Genomic DNA, 16415 nt, shown 5'->3' on the forward strand with positions numbered 1-16415 from the left:
ACAGAAAAGGGAAAGAATACGGGCACAGTAGGTACTGTGAGTAAAGGGCAGGCTATGGCGCTTAGCCTGACAAACACATATTGGATGTTCACCACCAGTGGTGATCCGCACTTAGTTTCTGCGTCTAAAACGCTTCCAACACTGAGAGGGAAGTGTGCTTTAGGAGGGATTCACTGCAGTGTTAGGTCTTTTAAAGAAGGAAGCTTTTGGGACTGACTCTGTGGTAACCGCATTAGGCGCACATAGCTTTCCATTCAAAGACGTTTAACCATTGGACTATAGCAAGTTCAGTTTAAGGGAAACTCCTTCATGCGGAAGGTCATTTCTCACTTTGTCTTTCCAGTGGAGGAAAGAAGATAGAACAAGGACGGAGCACAGAGAATATTAAACCCTTTGGTGAAGTAAAGGGTAAGGCATTTAGGCCTCTATGATGCATACTGGAAGTCTACACCTGGGATGTTCCACAGCGTCTACCACCTCTCAAAACACTTCCAATATATGAGGGAACTGTGCTACAGTAAGTTCTCACGACAGGGATGCGTCTGTACACAGTTGTGAACTCTAGGATGTGTCTGGATAGCAATCATGAAGTCTCTCCTACAGGCCCCTTAGAGGGGATGCAAAGGAAAGTATCTGCTCAGCGAACCTACTTCAGTTGCATGCTCATTCATAACAGCGTTTCTCCTTTGAGATATGGAGATAGAACAGGGACAGACTAGGGGCACATTAGGTACTGTGAGTAAAGGGCAGGCTATGGCGCTTAAGCCTACCAAACACATATTGGATGTTCACCACCAGTGGTGATCCGCACTTGGTTTCTGCGTCTAAAACGCTTCCTACACTGAGAGGGAAGTGTGCTTTAGGAGGGATTCACTGCAGTGTTACATCTGTTAAAGAAGGAAGCTTTTGGGACTGACTCTGTGGTAACCGCAATAGGCGCACATAGCTTTCCATTCACAGACGTCTAACCGTTAGACTATAGCATGTTCTGTTTAAGGGAAACTCCTTCAGGCGGAATGTCACTTCTCACAGTGTCTTTCCAGTGGAGGAAAGATGATAGAACAAGGACGGACAGAGAGAACGTTGCAAACCGTGAGTGAAGTACAGGGTAAGGCACTTAGGCCTCTAGGATGCATACTGGAATTACAACACCGGTGATGTTCCACAGTGTCTACCTCTTCTCTTAAACACTTCCAATATAAAAGGGAACTGTGCTACAGTAATTTTTCACGAAGGGGATGCATCTGTGCTCAGTTGAAAACTCTACAATGTGTCTGGGTAGCAATCATGAAGTGTCTCATACAGGCCCCTTGGAGGGGAGGCGTAGGAAGGTATCTGCTCAGGGAACCTACTTTAGGTGCGTACTCATTCATAACAGTGTTTCTCCTTTTGGAATGAAGATAGAACAGGGACGAACTAGGGGCACATTAGGTCCTTTGAGTAAAGGGCAAGCTATGGCGCTTAAGCCTGCCAAACACATATTGGAGGTTCACCACCAGTGGTGTTCCGCACTTAGTTTCTGCGTCTATAACGCTTCCAACACTGAGAGGGAAGTGTGCTTTAGGAGGGATTCACTGCAGTGTTACGTCTGTTAAAGAAGAAAGCTTTGGGGACTGACTCTTTGGTAACCACAATAGGCGCACATAGCTTTCCAGTCTCTGACGTCTATCCGTTGGACTATAGCAAGTTCTGTGTAAGGGAAACATCTTCATGAGGAATGTCCCTCTTAACAGTGTCTTTCCAGTGGAGGAAAGAAGATAGAACAAGGACGGAGCAGAGAGAATGTTACAACCCGTTGGTGAAGGAAAGGGTCAGGCATTTAGGCCTCTATGATGCATACTGGAAGTTCAACACTTGGGATGTTCCACAGTGTCTACCACTTCTCAAAACACTTCCAATATTTGAGGGAACTGTTCTACAGCAAGTTCTCACAACAGGGAAGCGTCTGTGCTCAGTTGGAAAGTGTAGGACGTGTCTGGGTAGCAATCATAAAGTGTCTCATACAGACCCCTTAGAGGGGATGCGGAGGAAGGTATCTGCTCTGGGAACGTACTTCACGTGCTTACTCATTCGTAACAGTGTTTCTCCTTTGAAGATGAAGATAGAAAAGGGAAAGACTACGGGCACATTAGGTACTGTGAGTAAAGGGCAGGCTATGGCGCTTAGCCTGACAAACACATATTGGATGTTCACCACCAGTGGTGATCCGCACTTAATTTCTGCGTCTAAAACGCTTCCAACACTGAGAGGGAAGTGTGCTTTAGGAGGGATTCACTGCAGTGTTACGTCTGTTAAAGAAGGAAGCTTTTGGGACTGACTCTGTGGTAACCGCATTAGGCGCACATAGCTTTCCATTCAAAGACGTCTAACCATTGGACTATAGCAAGTTCAGTTTAAGGGAAACTCCTTCATGCGGAATGTCATTTCTCACATTGTCTTTCCAGTGGAGGAAAGAAGATAGAACAAGGACGGAGCACAGAGAATGTTAAACCCTTTGGTGAAGTAAAGGGTAAGGCATTTAGGCCTCTATGATGCATACTGGAAGTTTTACACCTGGGATGTTCCACAGCGTCTACCACCTCTCAAAACACTTCCAATATATGAGGGAACTGTGCTACAGTAAGTTCTCACGACAGGGATGCGTCTGTACGCAGTTGTGAACTCTCGGATGTGTCTGGTTAGCAATCATGAAGTCTCTCCTACAGGCCCCTTAGAGGGGATGCAAAGGAAAGTATCTGCTCAGCGAACCTACTTCAGTTGCATACTCATTCATAAGAGCGTTTCTCCTTTGAGATATGGAGATAGAACAGGGACAGACTAGGGGCACATTAGGTACTGTGAGTAAAGGGCAGGCTATGGCGCTTAAGCCTACCAAACATATATTGGAAGTTCACCACCAGTGGTGATCCGCACTTGGTTTCTGCGTCTAAAACGCTTCCTACACTGAGAGGGAAGTGTGCTTTAGGAGGGATTCACTGCAGTGTTACGTCTGTTAAAGAAGGAAGCTTTTGGGACTGACTCTGTGGTAACCGCAATAGGCGCACATAGCTTTCCATTCACAGACGTCTAACCGTTAGACTATAGCATGTTCTGTTTAAGGGAAACTCCTTCAGGCGGAATGTCACTTCTCACAGTGTCTTTCCAGTGGAGAAAAGATGATAGAACAAGGACGGACAGAGAGAACGTTGCAAACCTTGAGTGAAGTAGAGGGTAAGGCACTTAGGCCTCTAGGATGCATACTGGAATTACAACACCGGTGATGTTCCACAGTGTCTACCTCTTCTCTTAAACACTTCCAGTATATAAGGGAACTGTGCTACAGTAATTTTTCACGAAGGGGATGCATCTGTGCTCAGTTGAAAACTCTACAATGTGTCTGGGTAGCAATCATGAAGTGTCTCATACAGGCCCCTTGGAGGGGAGGCGTAGGAAGGTATCTGCTCAGGGAACCTACTTTAGGTGCGTACTCATTCATAACAGTGTTTCTCCTTTTGGAATGAAGATAGAACAGGGACGAACTAGGGGCACATTAGGTCCTTTGAGTAAAGGGCAAGCTATGGCGCTTAAGCCTGCCAAACACATATTGGAGGTTCACCACCAGTGGTGTTCCGCACTTAGTTTCTGCGTCTATAACGCTTCCAACACTGAGAGGGAAGTGTGCTTTAGGAGGGATTCACTGCAGTGTTACGTCTGTTAAAGAAGAAAGCTTTGGGGACTGACTCTTTGGTAACCACAATAGGCGCACATAGCTTTCCAGTCTCTGACGTCTATCCGTTGGACTATAGCAAGTTCTGTGTAAGGGAAACATCTTCATGAGGAATGTCCCTTCTAACAGTGTCTTTCCAGTGGAGGAAAGAAGATAGAACAAGGACGGAGCAGAGAGAATGTTACAACCCGTTGGTGAAGGAAAGGGTCAGGCATTTAGGCCTCTATGATGCATACTGGAAGTTCAACACTTGGGATGTTCCACAGTGTCTACCACTTCTCAAAACACTTCCAATATTTGAGGGAACTGTTCTACAGCAAGTTCTCACAACAGGGAAGCGTCTGTGCTCAGTTGGAAAGTGTAGGACGTGTCTGGGTAGCAGTCATGAAGTGTCTCATACAGACCCCTTAGAGGGGATGCGGAGGAAGGTATCTGCTCTGGGAACGTACTTCACGTGCTTACTCATTCGTAACAGTGTTTCTCCTTTGAAGATGAAGACAGAAAAGGGAAAGACTACGGGCACAGTAGGTACTGGGAGTAAAGGGCAGGCTATGGCGCTTAGCCTGACAAACACATATTGGATGTTCACCACCAGTGGTGATCCGCACTTAGTTTCTGCGTCTAAAACGCTTCCAACACTGAGAGGGAAGTGTGCTTTAGGAGGGATTCACTGCAGTGTTACGTCTGTTAAAGAAGGAAGCTTTTGGGACTGACTCTGTGGTACCCGCATTAGGCGCACATAGCTTTCCATTCAAAGACGTTTAACCATTGGACTATAGCAAATTCAGTTTAAGGGAAACTCCTTCATGCGGAAGGTCATTTCTCACTTTGTCTTTCCAGTGGAGGAAAGAAGATAGAACAAGGACGGAGCACAGAGAATATTAAACCCTTTGGTGAAGTAAAGGGTAAGGCATTTAGGCCTCTATGATGCATACTGGAAGTTCTACACCTGGGATGTTCCACAGCGTCTACCACCTCTCAAAACACTTCCCATATATGAGGGAACGGTGCTACAGTAAGTTCTCACGACAGGGATGCGTCGGTACTCAGTTGGAAACTCTAGGACGTGTCGGGTTAGCAATCATGAAGTCTCTCCTACAGGCCCCTTAGAGGGGATGCAAAGGAAAGTATCTGTTCAGCGAACCTACTTCAGTTGCATGCTCATTTTTAACAGCGTTTCTCCTTTGAGATATGCAGATAGAACAGGGACTGACTAGGGGCACATTAGGTACTGTGAGTAAAGGGCAGGCTATGGCGCTTAAGCCTACCAAACACATATTGGATGTTCACCACCAGTGGTGATCCGCACTTGGTTTCTGCGTCTAAAACGCTTCCTACACTGAGAGGGAAGTGTGCTTTAGGAGGGATTCACTGCAGTGTTACGTCTGTTAAAGAAGGAAGCTTTGGGGACTGACTCTGTGGTAACCGCAATAGGCGCACATAGCTTTCCATTCACAGACGTCTAACCGTTAGACTATAGCATGTTCTGTTTAAGGGAAACTCCTTCAGGCGGAATGTCACTTCTCACAGTGTCTTTCCAGTGGAGGAAAGATGATAGAACAAGGACGGACAGAGAGAAGGTTGCAAACCGTGAGTGAAGTAGAGGGTAAGGCACTTAGGCCTCTAGGATGCATACTGGAATTACAACACCGGTGATGTTCCACAGTGTCTACCTCTTCTCTTAAACACTTCCAATATATAAGGAACTGTGCTACAGTAATTTTTCACGAAGGGGATGCATCTGTGCTCAGTTGAAAACTCTACAATGTGTCTGGGTAGCAATCATGAAGTGTCTCATACAGGCCCCTTGGAGGGGAGGCGTAGGAAGGTATCTGCTCAGGGAACTTACTTTAGGTGCGTACTCATTCATAACAGTGTTTCTCCTTTTGGAATGAAGATAGAACAGGGACGAACTAGGGGCACATTAGGTCCTTTGATTAAAGGGCAAGCTATGGCGCTTAAGCCTGCCAAACACATATTGGAGGTTCACCACCAGTGGTGTTCCGCACTTAGTTTCTGCGTCTATAACGCTTCCAACACTGAGAGGGAAGTGTGCTTTAGGAGGGATTCACTGCAGTGTTACGTCTGTTAAAGAAGAAAGCTTTGGGGACTGACTCTTTGGTAACCACAATAGGCGCACATAGCTTTCCAGTCTCTGACGTCTATCCGTTGGACTATAGCAAGTTCTGTGTAAGGGAAACATCTTCATGAGGAATGTCCCTTCTAACAGTGTCTTTCCAGTGGAGGAAAGAAGATAGAACAAGGACGGAGCAGAGAGAATGTTACAACCCGTTGGTGAAGGAAAGGGTCAGGCATTTAGGCCTCTATGATGCATACTGGAAGTTCAACACGTGGGATGTTCCACAGTGTCTAACACTTCTCAAAACACTTCCAATATTTGAGGGAACTGTTCTACAGCAAGTTCTCACAACAGGGAAGCGTCTGTGCTCAGTTGGAAAGTGTAGGACGTGTCTGGGTAGCAGTCATGAAGTGTCTCATACAGACCCCTTAGAGGGGAGGTGGAGGAAGGTATCTGCTCTGGGAACGTACTTCACGTGCTTACTCATTCGTAACAGTGTTTCTCCTTTGAAGATGAAGACAGAAAAGGGAAAGACGACGGGCACCGTAGGTACTGTGAGTAAAGGGCAGGCTATGGCGCTTAGCCTGACAAACACATATTGGATGTTCACCACCAGTGGTGATCCGCACTTAGTTTCTGCGTCTAAAACGCTTCCAACACTGAGAGGGAAGTGTGCTTTAGGAGGGATTCACTGCAGTGTTAGGTCTTTTAAAGAAGGAAGCTTTTGGGACTGACTCTGTGGTAACCGCATTAGGCGCACATAGCTTTCCATTCAAAGACGTTTAACCATTGGACTATAGCAAATTCAGTTTAAGGGAAACTCCTTCATGCGGAAGGTCATTTCTCACTTTGTCTTTCCAGTGGAGGAAAGAAGATAGAACAAGGACGGAGCACAGAGAATATTAAACCCTTTGGTGAAGTAAAGGGTAAGGCATTTAGGCCTCTATGATGCATACTGGAAGTCTACACCTGGGATGTTCCACAGCGTCTACCACTTCTCAAAACACTTCCAATATATGAGGGAACTGTGCTACAGTAAGTTCTCACGACAGGGATGCGTCTGTACACAGTTGTGAACTCTAGGATGTGTCTGGATAGCAATCATGAAGTCTCTCCTACAGGCCCCTTAGAGGGGATGCAAAGGAAAGTATCTGCTCAGCGAACCTACTTCAGTTGCATACTCATTCATAACAGCGTTTCTCCTTTGAGATATGGAGATAGAACAGGGACTGACTAGGGGCACATTAGGTACTGTGAGTAAAGGGTAGGCTATGGCGCTTAAGCCTACCAAACACATATTGGAAGTTCACCAACAGTGGTGATCCGCACTTGGTTTCTGCGTCTAAAACGCTTCCTACACTGAGAGGGAAGTGTGCTTTAGGAGGGATTCACTGCAGTGTTACGTCTGTTAAAGAAGGAAGCTTTTGGTACTGACTCTGTGGTAACCGCAATAGGCGCACATAGCTTTCCATTCACAGACGTCTAACCGTTAGACTATAGCATGTTCTGTTTAAGGGAAACTCCTTCAGGCGGAATGTCACTTCTCACAGTGTCTTTCCAGTGGAGAAAAGATGATAGAACAAGGACGGACAGAGAGAACGTTGCAAACCGTGAGTGAAGTAGAGGGTAAGGCACTTAGGCCTCTATGATGCATACTGGAATTACAACACCGGTGATGTTCCACAGTGTCTACCTCTTCTCTTAAACACTTCCAGTATATAAGGGAACTGTGCTACAGTAATTTTTCACGAAGGGGATGCATCTGTGCTCAGTTGAAAACTCTACAATGTGTCTGGGTAGCAATCATGAAGTGTCTCATACAGGCCCCTTGGAGGGGAGGCGTAGGAAGGTATCTGCTCAGGGAACCTACTTTAGGTGCGTACTCATTCATAACAGTGTTTCTCCTTTTGGAATGAAGATAGAACAGGGACGAACTAGGGGCACATTAGGTCCTTTGAGTAAAGGGCAAGCTATGGCGCTTAAGCCTGCCAAACACATATTGGAGGTTCACCACCAGTGGTGTTCCGCACTTAGTTTCTGCGTCTATAACGCTTCCAACACTGAGAGGGAAGTGTGCTTTAGGAGGGATTCACTGCAGTGTTACGTCTGTTAAAGAAGAAAGCTTTGGGGACTGACTCTTTGTTAACCACAATAGGCGCACATAGCTTTCCAGTCTCTGACGTCTATCCGTTGGACTATAGCAAGTTCTGTGTAAGGGAAACATCTTCATGAGGAATGTCCCTTCTAACAGTGTCTTTCCAGTGGAGGAAAGAAGATAGAACAAGGACGGAGCAGAGAGAATGTTACAACCCGTTGGTGAAGGAAAGGGTCAGGCATTTAGGCCTCTATGATGCATACTGGAAGTTCAACACTTGGGATGTTCCACAGTGTCTACCACTTCTCAAAACACTTCCAATATAGGAGGGAACTGTTCTACAGCAAGTTCTCACAACAGGGAAGCGTCTGTGCTCAGTTGGAAAGTGTAGGACGTGTCTGGGTAGCAGTCATGAAGTGTCTCATACAGACCCCTTAGAGGGGATGCGGAGGAGGTATCTGCTCTGGGAACGTACTTCACGTGCTTACTCATTCGTAACAGTGTTTCTCCTTTGAAGATGAAGATAGAAAAGGGAAAGACTACGGGCACAGTAGGTACTGTGAGTAAAGGGCAGGCTATGGCGCTTAGCCTGACAAACACATATTGGATGTTCACCACCAGTGGTGATCCGCACTTAGTTTCTGCGTCTAAAACGCTTCCAACACTGAGAGGGAAGTGTGCTTTAGGAGGGATTCACTGCAGTGTTAGGTCTTTTAAAGAAGGAAGCTTTTGGGACTGAGTCTGTGGTAACCGCATTAGGCGCACATAGCTTTCCATTCAAAGACGTTTAACCATTGGACTATAGCAAATTCAGTTTAAGGGAAACTCCTTCATGCGGAAGGTCATTTCTCACTTTGTCTTTCCAGTGGAGGAAAGAAGATAGAACAAGGTCGGAGCAGAGAGAATGTTACAACCCGTTGGTGAAGGAAAGGGTCAGGCATTTAGGCCTCTATGATGCATACTGGAAGTTCAACACTTGGGATGTTCCACAGTGTCTACCACTTCTCAAAACACTTCCAATATTTGAGGGAACTGTTCTACAGCAAGTTCTCACAACAGGGAAGCGTCTGTGCTCAGTTGGAAAGTGTAGGACGTGTCTGGGTAGCAATCATGAAGTGTCCCATACAGACCCCTTAGAGGGGATGCTGAGGAAGGTATCTGCTCTGGGAACCTACTTCAGGTACGTACTCATTCATAACAGTGTTTCTCCTTTGAAGATGAAGATAGAACAGGGAAGACTACGGGCACATAGGTACTGTGATTAAAGGGCAGGCATTGGCGCTTAGCCTGACAAACACTTATTGGATGTTCACCACCAGTGGTGATCCGCACTTAGTTTCTGCGTCTAAAACGCTTCCAACACTGAGAGGGAAGTGTGCTTTAGGAGGGATTCACTGCAGTGTTACGTCTGTTAAAGAAGGAAGCTTTTGGGACTGACTCTGTGGTACCCGCATTAGGCGCACATAGCTTTCCATTCAAAGACGTTTAACCATTGGACTATAGCAAATTCAGTTTAAGGGAAACTCCTTCATGCGGAAGGTCATTTCTCACTTTGTCTTTCCAGTGGAGGAAAGAAGATAGAACAAGGACGGAGCACAGAGAATATTAAACCCTTTGGTGAAGTAAAGGGTAAGGCATTTAGGCCTCTATGATGCATACTGGAAGTCTACACCTGGGATGTTCCACAGCGTCTACCACCTCTCAAAACACTTCCAATATATGAGGGAACTGTGCTACAGTAAGTTCTCACGACAGGGATGCGTCTGTACACAGTTGTGAACTCTAGGATGTGTCTGGATAGCAATCATGAAGTCTCTCCTACAGGCCCCTTAGAGGGGATGCAAAGGAAAGTATCTGCTCAGCGAACCTACTTCAGTTGCATGCTCATTCATAACAGCGTTTCTCCTTTGAGATATGGAGATAGAACAGGGACTGACTAGGGGCACATTAGGTACTGTGAGTAAAGGGCAGGCTATGGCGCTTAAGCCTACCAAACACATATTGGATGTTCACCACCAGTGGTGATCCGCACTTGGTTTCTGCGTCTAAAACGCTTCCTACACTGAGAGGGAAGTGTGCTTTAGGAGGGATTCACTGCAGTGTTACATCTGTTAAAGAAGGAAGCTTTTGGGACTGACTCTGTGGTAACCGCAATAGGCGCACATAGCTTTCCATTCACAGACGTCTAACCGTTAGACTATAGCATGTTCTGTTTAAGGGAAACTCCTTCAGGCGGAATGTCACTTCTCACAGTGTCTTTCCAGTGGAGGAAAGATGATAGAACAAGGACGGACAGAGAGAACGTTGCAAACCGTGAGTGAAGTAGAGGGTAAGGCACTTAGGCCTCTAGGATGCATACTGGAATTACAACACCGGTGATGTTCCACAGTGTCTACCTCTTCTCTTAAACACTTCCAATATATAAGGGAACTGTGCTACAGTAATTTTTCACGAAGGGGATGCATCTGTGCTCAGTTGAAAACTCTACAATGTGTCTGGGTAGCAATCATGAAGTGTCTCATACAGGCCCCTTGGAGGGGAGGCGTAGGAAGGTATCTGCTCAGGGAACCTACTTTAGGTGCGTACTCATTCATAACAGTGTTTCTCCTTTTGGAATGAAGATAGAACAGGGACGAACTAGGGGCACATTAGGTCCTTTGAGTAAAGGGCAAGCTATGGCGCTTAAGCCTGCCAAACACATATTGGAGGTTCACCACCAGTGGTGTTCCGCACTTAGTTTCTGCGTCTATAACGCTTCCAACACTGAGAGGGAAGTGTGCTTTAGGAGGGATTCACTGCAGTGTTACGTCTGTTAAAGAAGAAAGCTTTGGGGACTGACTCTTTGGTAACCACAATAGGCGCACATAGCTTTCCAGTCTCTGACGTCTATCCGTTGGACTATAGCAAGTTCTGTGTAAGGGAAACATCTTCATGAGGAATGTCCCTTCTAACAGTGTCTTTCCAGTGGAGGAAAGAAGATAGAACAAGGACGGAGCAGAGAGAATGTTACAACCCGTTGGTGAAGGAAAGGGTCAGGCATTTAGGCCTCTATGATGCATACTGGAAGTTCAACACTTGGGATGTTCCACAGTGTCTACCACTTCTCAAAACACTCCAATATTTGAGGGAACTGTTCTACAGCAAGTTCTCACAACAGGGAAGCGTCTGTGCTCAGTTGGAAAGTGTAGGACGTGTCTGGGTAGCAGTCATGAAGTGTCTCATACAGACCCCTTAGAGGGGATGCGGAGGAAGGTATCTGCTCTGGGAACGTACTTCACGTGCTTACTGATTCGTAACAGTGTTTCTCCTTTGAAGATGAAGATAGAAAAGGGAAAGACTACGGGCACATTAGGTACTGTGAGTAAAGGGCAGGCTATGGCGCTTAGCCTGACAAACACATATTGGATGTTCACCACCAGTGGTGATCCGCACTTAGTTTCTGCGTCTAAAACGCTTCCAACACTGAGAGGGAAGTGTGCTTTAGGAGGGATTCACTGCAGTGTTACGTCTGTTAAAGAAGGAAGCTTTTGGGACTGACTCTGTGGTAACCGCATTAGGCGCATATAGCTTTCCATTCAAAGACGTTTAACCATTGGACTATAGCAAATTCAGTTTAAGGGAAACTCCTTCATGCGGAAGGTCATTTCTCACTTTGTCTTTCCAGTGGAGGAAAGAAGATAGAACAAGGACGGAGCACAGAGAATATTAAACCCTTTGGTGAAGTAAAGGGTAAGGCATTTAGGCCTCTATGATGCATACTGGAAGTCTACACCTGGGATGTTCCACAGCGTCTACCACTTCTCAAAACACTTCCAATATATGAGGGAACTGTGCTACAGTAAGTTCTCACGACAGGGATGCGTCTGTACACAGTTGTGAACTCTAGGATGTGTCTGGATAGCAATCATGAAGTCTCTCCTACAGGCCCCTTAGAGGGGATGCAAAGGAAAGTATCTGCTCAGCGAACCTACTTCAGTTGCATACTCATTCATAACAGCGTTTCTCCTTTGAGATATGGAGATAGAACAGGGACTGACTAGGGGCACATTAGGTACTGTGAGTAAAGGGTAGGCTATGGCGCTTAAGCCTACCAAACACATATTGGAAGTTCACCAACAGTGGTGATCCGCACTTGGTTTCTGCGTCTAAAACGCTTCCTACACTGAGAGGGAAGTGTGCTTTAGGAGGGATTCACTGCAGTGTTACGTCTGTTAAAGAAGGAAGCTTTTGGTACTGACTCTGTGGTAACCGCAATAGGCGCACATAGCTTTCCATTCACAGACGTCTAACCGTTAGACTATAGCATGTTCTGTTTAAGGGAAACTCCTTCAGGCGGAATGTCACTTCTCACAGTGTCTTTCCAGTGGAGAAAAGATGATAGAACAAGGACGGACAGAGAGAACGTTGCAAACCGTGAGTGAAGTAGAGGGTAAGGCACTTAGGCCTCTAGGATGCATACTGGAATTACAACACCGGTGATGTTCCACAGTGTCTACCTCTTCTCTTAAACACTTCCAGTATATAAGGGAACTGTGCTACAGTAATTTTTCACGAAGGGGATGCATCTGTGCTCAGTTGAAAACTCTACAATGTGTCTGGGTAGCAATCATGAAGTGTCTCATACAGGCCCCTTGGAGGGGAGGCGTAGGAAGGTATCTGCTCAGGGAACCTACTTTAGGTGCGTACTCATTCATAACAGTGTTTCTCCTTTTGGAATGATATAGAACAGGGACGAACTAAGGGCACATTAGGTCCTTTGAGTAAAGGGCAAGCTATGGCGCTTAAGCCTGCCAAACACATATTGGAGGTTCACCACCAGTGGTGTTCCGCACTTAGTTTCTGCGTCTATAACGCTTCCAACACTGAGAGGGAAGTGTGCTTTAGGAGGGATTCACTGCAGTGTTACGTCTGTTAAAGAAGAAAGCTTTGGGGACTGACTCTTTGGTAACCACAATAGGCGCACATAGCTTTCCAGTCTCTGACGTCTATCCGTTGGACTATAGCAAGTTCTGTGTAAGGGAAACATCTTCATGAGGAATGTCCCTTCTAACAGTGTCTTTCCAGTGGAGGAAAGAAGATAGAACAAGGACGGAGCAGAGAGAATGTTACAACCCGTTGGTGAAGGAAAGGGTCAGGCATTTAGGCCTCTATGATGCATACTGGAAGTTCAACACTTGGGATGTTCCACAGTGTCTACCACTTCTCAAAACACTTCCAATATAGGAGGGAACTGTTCTACAGCAAGTTCTCACAACAGGGAAGCGTCTGTGCTCAGTTGGAAAGTGTAGGACGTGTCTGGGTAGCAGTCATGAAGTGTCTCATACAGACCCCTTAGAGGGGATGCGGAGGAAGGTATCTGCTCTGGGAACGTACTTCACGTGCTTACTCATTCGTAACAGTGTTTCTCCTTTGAAGATGAAGACAGAAAAGGGAAAGACTACGGGCACAGTAGGTACTGTGAGTAAAGGGCAGGCTATGGCGCTTAGCCTGACAAACACATATTGGATGTTCACCACCAGTGGTGATCCGCACTTAGTTTCTGCGTCTAAAACGCTTCCAACACTGAGAGGGAAGTTTGCTTTAGGAGGGATTCACTGCAGTGTTAGGTCTTTTAAAGAAGGAAGCTTTTGGGACTGACTCTGTGGTAACCGCATTAGGCGCACATAGCTTTCCATTCAAAGACGTTTAACCATTGGACTATAGCAAATTCAGTTTAAGGTAAACTCCTTCATGCGGAAGGTCATTTCTCACTTTGTCTTTCCAGTGGAGGAAAGAAGATAGAACAAGGACGGAGCACAGAGAATATTAAACCCTTTGGTGAAGTAAAGGGTAAGGCATTTAGGCCTCTATGATGCATACTGGAAGTTCAACACTTGGGATGTTCCACAGTGTCTAACACTTCTCAAAACACTTCCAATATTTGAGGGAACTGTTCTACAGCAAGTTCTCACAACAGGGAAGCGTCTGTGCTCAGTTGGAAAGTGTAGGACGTGTCTGGGTAGCAGTCATGAAGTGTCTCATACAGACCCCTTAGAGGGGAGGTGGAGGAAGGTATCTGCTCTGGGAACGTACTTCACGTGCTTACTCATTCGTAACAGTGTTTCTCCTTTGAAGATGAAGACAGAAAAGGGAAAGACGACGGGCACCGTAGGTACTGTGAGTAAAGGGCAGGCTATGGCGCTTAGCCTGACAAACACATATTGGATGTTCACCACCAGTGGTGATCCGCACTTAGTTTCTGCGTCTAAAACGCTTCCAACACTGAGAGGGAAGTGTGCTTTAGGAGGGATTCACTGCAGTGTTAGGTCTTTTAAAGAAGGAAGCTTTTGGGACTGACTCTGTGGTAACCGCATTAGGCGCACATAGCTTTCCATTCAAAGACGTTTAACCATTGGACTATAGCAAATTCAGTTTAAGGGAAACTCCTTCATGCGGAAGGTCATTTCTCACTTTGTCTTTCCAGTGGAGGAAAGAAGATAGAACAAGGACGGAGCACAGAGAATATTAAACCCTTTGGTGAAGTAAAGGGTAAGGCATTTAGGCCTCTATGATGCATACTGGAAGTCTACACCTGGGATGTTCCACAGCGTCTACCACTTCTCAAAACACTTCCAATATATGAGGGAACTGTGCTACAGTAAGTTCTCACGACAGGGATGCGTCTGTACACAGTTGTGAACTCTAGGATGTGTCTGGATAGCAATCATGAAGTCTCTCCTACAGGCCCCTTAGAGGGGATGCAAAGGAAAGTATCTGCTCAGCGAACCTACTTCAGTTGCATACTCATTCATAACAGCGTTTCTCCTTTGAGATATGGAGATAGAACAGGGACTGACTAGGGGCACATTAGGTACTGTGAGTAAAGGGTAGGCTATGGCGCTTAAGCCTACCAAACACATATTGGAAGTTCACCAACAGTGGTGATCCGCACTTGGTTTCTGCGTCTAAAACGCTTCCTACACTGAGAGGGAAGTGTGCTTTAGGAGGGATTCACTGCAGTGTTACGTCTGTTAAAGAAGGAAGCTTTTGGTACTGACTCTGTGGTAACCGCAATAGGCGCACATAGCTTTCCATTCACAGACGTCTAACCGTTAGACTATAGCATGTTCTGTTTAAGGGAAACTCCTTCAGGCGGAATGTCACTTCTCACAGTGTCTTTCCAGTGGAGAAAAGATGATAGAACAAGGACGGACAGAGAGAACGTTGCAAACCGTGAGTGAAGTAGAGGGTAAGGCACTTAGGCCTCTATGATGCATACTGGAATTACAACACCGGTGATGTTCCACAGTGTCTACCTCTTCTCTTAAACACTTCCAGTATATAAGGGAACTGTGCTACAGTAATTTTTCACGAAGGGGATGCATCTGTGCTCAGTTGAAAACTCTACAATGTGTCTGGGTAGCAATCATGAAGTGTCTCATACAGGCCCCTTGGAGGGGAGGCGTAGGAAGGTATCTGCTCAGGGAACCTACTTTAGGTGCGTACTCATTCATAACAGTGTTTCTCCTTTTGGAATGAAGATAGAACAGGGACGAACTAGGGGCACATTAGGTCCTTTGAGTAAAGGGCAAGCTATGGCGCTTAAGCCTGCCAAACACATATTGGAGGTTCACCACCAGTGGTGTTCCGCACTTAGTTTCTGCGTCTATAACGCTTCCAACACTGAGAGGGAAGTGTGCTTTAGGAGGGATTCACTGCAGTGTTACGTCTGTTAAAGAAGAAAGCTTTGGGGACTGACTCTTTGTTAACCACAATAGGCGCACATAGCTTTCCAGTCTCTGACGTCTATCCGTTGGACTATAGCAAGTTCTGTGTAAGGGAAACATCTTCATGAGGAATGTCCCTTCTAACAGTGTCTTTCCAGTGGAGGAAAGAAGATAGAACAAGGACGGAGCAGAGAGAATGTTACAACCCGTTGGTGAAGGAAAGGGTCAGGCATTTAGGCCTCTATGATGCATACTGGAAGTTCAACACTTGGGATGTTCCACAGTGTCTACCACTTCTCAAAACACTTCCAATATAGGAGGGAACTGTTCTACAGCAAGTTCTCACAACAGGGAAGCGTCTGTGCTCAGTTGGAAAGTGTAGGACGTGTCTGGGTAGCAGTCATGAAGTGTCTCATACAGACCCCTTAGAGGGGATGCGGAGGAGGTATCTGCTCTGGGAACGTACTTCACGTGCTTACTCATTCGTAACAGTGTTTCTCCTTTGAAGATGAAGATAGAAAAGGGAAAGACTACGGGCACAGTAGGTACTGTGAGTAAAGGGCAGGCTATGGCGCTTAGCCTGACAAACACATATTGGATGTTCACCACCAGTGGTGATCCGCACTTAGTTTCTGCGTCTAAAACGCTTCCAACACTGAGAGGGAAGTGTGCTTTAGGAGGGATTCACTGCAGTGTTAGGTCTTTTAAAGAAGGAAGCTTTTGGGACTGAGTCTGTGGTAACCGCATTAGGCGCACATAGCTTTCCATTCAAAGACGTTTAACCATTGGACTATAGCAAATTCAGTTTAAGGGAAACTCCTTCATGCG

Source organism: Neovison vison, chromosome 14 (assembly GCF_020171115.1).
Source record: "Neovison vison isolate M4711 chromosome 14, ASM_NN_V1, whole genome shotgun sequence".
NCBI classification, from domain to species: domain Eukaryota; kingdom Metazoa; phylum Chordata; class Mammalia; order Carnivora; family Mustelidae; genus Neogale; species Neogale vison.